Raw genomic sequence first — 6,588 nt, 5'->3', positions numbered from 1 at the left:
ATCGAAAGAAATGAAGGACTTACAAAGCCTACAAAATAAAGTACTAAATATCGTTTAGGAACAAAAGTTAAAATTAACATAAAAAATTGAATGAAATACTTCAAACAACTTTATACAAATAGAATTCTTTTTTATTTTATAGGACCTCGATCTTTTTGGTAGTAACAAAATATCAAAAATTGATTAAAAAATAAGAAAATAAAATTATATAAATTCTTAAAAGAATAATATTAGAATATAAAACAATTATAAATATAAATAAATAATAATATATTATTTTTAAATTCATTTCAAGAATACATGTTAAAAATAAGGTTGGACACACTGACATGTGATTGTATTTAGATTTGTCCAGGTATGTTTGGGAAAGAATTTTTTATTTTTTATTAAGACACAGTTGGATACGGTAGACACGCATGTCGGACAAGTGTTGATGAGTGTCATGTTCGAAATGTGTCCAACACGTGGACACGACAACTCAAGCACTCAGCAAAGTGTCCGTACTTCATAATATATAAGTTATAAAGTTTTTAAATTAGTTTATAAAATCTAATTAACTAATATTTTTAAATTTTATTTATTTTATTTCTCTAATAAAAAAATGACCTAATTAGGTTTCTCTAATGCTCTGCTAGAGCTTCTTGAGTACAACTGTTTTCTTTCACCAATTCTCAATCCTTCTAATTTCTTTCTTCTCACCTTTAAAGCCAGTGCAACGTATCAAACCCTAGAGAATGGAGGAAACTTTGACCGAGATGCCAATCAAGAGAGTAATGAAAAAACTAAGAATGTGGTTGTTTTGGAGGAAGAGGATGTGAGACAATGGATTAATGTGTGTGCAAATAGTCTCATTAGAAGAATTTTTGCTGATAAAACTTTTTCAATAGGGACTATAGAGAGTGCATTAAGTGCCATCTAGGGTAGGCCAAATAGGTTTCGAGTTGATGCACGTGGAAAGAATCAATTTTAGTTCTTCTTTAAAAATGAATTGGATGTGATTCATATTGAACAGGGAGTTCTTTGGCTATCTAAAGACTACATGTAAAAGATGGAAGGAGGAGGATCAGGAAGGGGAGAACGTGATAGAAACATTTTCAATCTAGGTTCAGTTTTGGGGTCTTTCCAAGAGTTTTAAAACACTGGAGGCTGGAAGAAAGATAGGCAGCAACGTTGGAAAGATCATTGACGTGGGGATATTTAAAGTCAGGGAAAAATAATCCAGAATAATCAAGAAAAAAATTGAGATTAATGTTAGAAAGCAAATCAAAGACAATGTTAATTTAATAAGGCCGAATCAGAAAAAGGTAGAGGTGGGGCTGAGATATGAATGCATTGGTAATGTATGCACCTATTGTGCTCGATTGGGGCATGTCTCCCGTTTTTGTTCTGGTTTCATTGTAGATTCTGCCGCAAAAAATATACAGTTAGACAAATTTAGTGACTGGATAAAAGCAGACTAGGTAGGAAAGAGAGTCCATCTTGATCCTGAAGTACGATATGAAAACCCAGTGGCAGCAGGAACGACAACAGAACAGCCACAGAAAAAATCAATGCCAAGCTAGCTCCTAAATAGCTTCTCTAATTTGTCTATGAAAGAGAGTAAGGAGAGTCAAGGGAGTTTTGATTAGTCTAAAGGGGTTATGGAGGTATGGAGAATAGAGGAGGGGAAGACTCAGAAACAAATTCTGCACAGACAATTATAGATGTCTCTTCGCCAATGAAGTGTGATCCACTGCAAGAAATTCATTTAAACCACATATACAGCAAACGGAACCCAAGTATGAAGAAACTGGAGAGAAGAAGAATAGGAACAGTTATGGATATTATTAGTAGACCAAAGCGAAGAAATAATGGAAAAGAAAATGTTAAAAACCAAAAGAGAGTCTGTTTGATGCAAGATCAAGTCGAAAATGATTTAGTGGAGGGTGCCAGCCACAAATTGGCATCCTAGGCAACTTGAAAGTACTCACATGGAAATGATGGAATTGTCGAAATTTGGGGAGACCCCTGACAATCCATAACTTAAAAGGGATGGTGTCATCCCACTCCCCCAAGGTTGTGTTTCTATGTGAGACTAAAAACCAACATCGACAAATGGAGGCAAAAATGAGATATTGTGGTTTGAATAATTGCTGCATGGTTGATTCAAATAGTATGTCTGGGGAGTTTGACTCTAGCGTGGAAGGATAGAGTTGAAGTCAACATCATTCATGCTAAGGATTTCTTTATTTCTCTGCTATAATTAAAGAGCTAGTTTCTAACGAGATATGGGGCTTAATTGGAGTTTATTTTAGTTACAATGATCATATCCGGGTTCAGTAGTATGAAGAAGTCACATCTGCATTGTCAGCCTTCTAATTGAAAACGATGGTAATTGGAGATTTCAATGCTATTGCTAATCAGAGTGAAAAAGTAAGAGGTAAAGTTAAGTCTCCTTCCTCAATTGTCACATTTAAGTGCTTTATTGGAGACTTTTTAACTGATTTGGGGATGATTAGAAGACCATTTACATGGTCAAATTGAAAGCAGGGAGACAAGATGATTCTTGAAAGACTAGATAGGTTCCTGGTGAATGACTTATGGTTTCAACAATTGTCGAATTTTATAGTCCTTAGACTCTTTGAAACTGGATCAGATCATGCCCCACTATTACTAAACTCCCACCCGGTGACAGAGAGATCTAAGAGACGTTTCAAATTTCAGGAACGTTGGTGTGGGGATGAGGAGGTGAGAAGAATAGTGGAACAGGTTTGGATAATTCAGTTTGAGGACTCGACCATGTACCAACTAGCTCAAAAGCTGAAAGGTTGCAGACATCAGTTAGTTAAGTGGCACTAAAAAGGTAGTCAAAACTCAAAAAAAAAAATTGAAAGGCTGACCAAGACTACTGATGACTTAAGAGCAACAGGAGTCACTGAAGGTTTAGAGATGATAGAATTTGAGGAAATGCTAGAAACCGCGGTGCTGAATGAGGAGAAATATTGGTGTAAGAAAGCTAGAATCCAATGGTTAAAGGATGGGGAGCGTAATACCAACTTCTTTCATCAGAAGTACAAAACCAGAATGCGAAGAAACAAAATACATATATTAAAAAGCAACAATGGCTTTATAGCTACAAGCAATAAGGAAATAGCCTCAGTGGCTAAAGAATACTTTAAAAATATTTTCACTTCCACTAATCAAGTAGACCCCTCTCTTTTCTTTACCGACTTTGAGCCAAAGGTGTCAGCTTCCATGAACAGGAGGCTTCAAAGGCTGGTAACCATGGAGGAAGTGAAAAGGGCTACCTTTAGCATTCACCCACAAAGTATACCCGGAGATGATGGTTTCACTGCAAAATTCTAATTCTACTAGCATTGGAGGAAGATATCTTTTGAGTAGTATTCAATTTCTTTAGGGGAGGAAGGATATTAAAGGGCCTTAACCACACACATATATACTTATCCCTAAAATCCCCGATGCAGGTAACATGACTCTGGTTAGACCTATTAGTTTATCTTCAGTTACATATAAAACAATCTCTAAAGTCTTAGCTCATAGGCTTCGGGGTGCATGAATAAACTAGTTAGTTCTAACCAGAGTGCATTTCTTAACGGTCGTTTAATCTCTGATAATATTCTGTTAGCTCATGAAAGTACGCATTATTTGAAAAACAAAAAGACAGGTATAGGAACAAAAATGTCTATCAAATTAGATATGATCAAGGCTTATGATAGAGTAGAATGATATTTTTTGTTGTTTATGCTTGAAAAATTGGGTTTTGGCTCTAAATGGATTGACTAGATTCACGAACTAGTTACTACTGTTTCTTACTCCGTGGTTGTGGAAGGCCAACTGTTTGGTTTTTTACACCAAATAGAGGTATCCGTCATAGAGAACCTCTATCACCGTATCTATATTTATTTTGTGCAGAAAGTTTATCTTTCTTGCTACATGAAGCAGAGCAAAATGGTTCTATCCAGGAAATTCGGGTTAATCGAAGGAGTCTCATACTAAACCATCTGTTGTTTGCTGATGATTATATTCTATTTTGTAAAGTTTCTCTAGACAGTATTAGCTGAATAATGAAAATGTTAAATGCTTATGAAGGATTTAATGGACAAAAAATCAACCTCAACAAATTCTCTATTTTCTTCGGTGGTAACACTCCTTATTGGCTCCGATTACAATTGACTAAAGTTATGAATATATCTCACATTGGGATAAAAGACAAGTATCTCGACCTACCATTAGTTATTAAAAAAATCTAAGCAAGCTACTCTTAGTAATATCAAGGAGAAGGTCTGGAGGAGGGTACAAGGTTGGTAGCGCAACCCTTCGTCTGCAGGAGGTAGGCAGATTCTCATTCAGGGTATCGGTGAGGCTACTTCTATTTACACTCTCTCATGCTTCAAATTACCAGACAGTCTCATCACAAAAATTCATACTATTCTAAATCAATACTAGTGGGACAACGTGGTAATGAAAGGTGCATGGCATGGGTGAGTTGGGATACTATGACTAGAACAAAGGTTGAAGGAGGGATGGGAATCAAAGATCTTAAAGCACAAAATTTAGCTCTCCTAGGAAAATAATTATGGAGACTAGTGTCATAACCTAATTCAATGCTAGCCAAAATACTAAAAGGAAAATATTACATGTTTAAAAACATAATGAGAGTAGAGGTTGGAAATGTACTTTCATGGGACTAGAGGAGTGTCTTGGAAGGTAGAAATGTAGCAGAGGAAGGACTAAACTGGTAGGTAGGCCCTAAAACAACAATCAGCATTCTCAACGAGCCATGACTTCCTTCCATTTATCCCTTTTCACATCGATTAGGTACAAGCTCATATTCTGTAGAATAACAGGCTTTTTTCTAGGTGAAGGATCTACAAACCCAAAATAGAGAATGAAACTAGGCACTGATTGAAGAAGTTTTTTCACCTGAAACAAGTCTCAGAATCCAATCAATTAAAATAGAGGAGGAAGATAAAATTTAATGGGTCCTCAATAAATCAAACTCTTACGTCGTATTTTCAGAATACCAAATCACTTACTAGTTTTATCATGCCCCATCTTCACAACGCCTTATTGATCTGCAACAACTAGGGATTTGGAAGGAATTGTGAAAATTGAGACTCCCTTATAAAGTGCAGATCTTCATTTGGAAGGCTTTACATGAACGGCTCCTAGTCATGGAGACATTCAATTGCCGATTCTCTAACACTCCTTCGCAGTGCTCCCGCTGTAATGATGAAGATGAATCTATTGTGTATTGTCTGGCCAGATACATGGAAGCAAGAGAGGTATGGACAAGAATGCCAATTAGACATCTTCTTTTCAATCTGCAGTTCGATAGCTTCTCGGATTGGTGGGTCTCAATAAGAGGTGCGAACCAACAGCAACAAGAGAGAAAAATAGTGATCGAGTTCGTGGCCAGTGTCTGTTGGTGTATTTGAAAATCCATGAATCAATTTGTGTTTGAGAAGATACGGGTACCCCCATAAACTCTAGCAACGTCCGCCAAAAACCTTATGTATTAAGAAATTTCAAGTTAACAACTCTGATTTTTTTTTTCTCAATAGCTTTTCTGTCTCTTCTTTACTAAGCAACTTTACTCTTTTTTTTTTATTTCTAGTAAATCTGCTAGTGCTAAATAACCTTTAGGAGATCTCCAATCTTTCAATTCCAATCTGCCCTATGACTTAGACACTTATCATGATTTTGTTTGATTGAATATTAAATAAAGTCTTTTACCTTTGGAATTTTATTTATTTATTTGAAATTATACTTTATCTCATAAAACTTGTCTTATATATTTACGAGTTTAATTTTGATACACTGACAGTATAAAACGTTTTACACAGTCGTGTAATTACATCCATTCATTTGGATGACCATCACGTGGTCAAAGAGAAAGGTAATTATTTTTGCTGATGTGGTGTTACGTAATTAGATGCACATATAAAACTACTTTTATACTGACAGTGCATTAAAATTAAATTCATATATCTACTTTCTTTTGTTCATCTATAGCATCGTGATTTTAGAAATTAACTATATTATGACATTACCATTTAATTAGGAACAGAATTAACATTCTCTTGTAAAGTGTTATTTCAAATTTATTTGGCAAAACATAGATATTGAAGACAAATTTAAATGCATTAAAGTACTGCATAAGATTTTTTTTAAGATTTTATTGGTGATGTTTATTTTAGGTTATTAGTTGAATGATTTTAGATTTTTATAGTTAAAACTAAATTTAGAAATAATTTTAAGTAGTCGCAACTCAAGGAGCAGAATAGTGTTACATTGCCATCAGACTCGTAACTAGAGTTGTTGTTACTTGCTTCTAATATTTAGTCCATGAAGTTAGGGTGTAATCGGATTGGCTTGGATTTGGAAGAAATTGATAACTGAACCAATTAAATTTGATCGATTTAGAATGAATCGGATAAATATATTTTTTGTAACTAAACATGGACCAATCATATTAGATTGCATTAATTTGAATATCGAATTAGAATTAGAATTCTAAAAAAAAGAAAAAAAAATCTACAACGAAAAAAAAAATAAAAAAATAGTTGAATAATGGTTGAAGTGTGA

Source organism: Arachis ipaensis, chromosome B07 (genome assembly GCF_000816755.2).
Source record: "Arachis ipaensis cultivar K30076 chromosome B07, Araip1.1, whole genome shotgun sequence".
NCBI classification, from domain to species: domain Eukaryota; kingdom Viridiplantae; phylum Streptophyta; class Magnoliopsida; order Fabales; family Fabaceae; genus Arachis; species Arachis ipaensis.
This window is presented reverse-complemented; position numbering follows the sequence as displayed.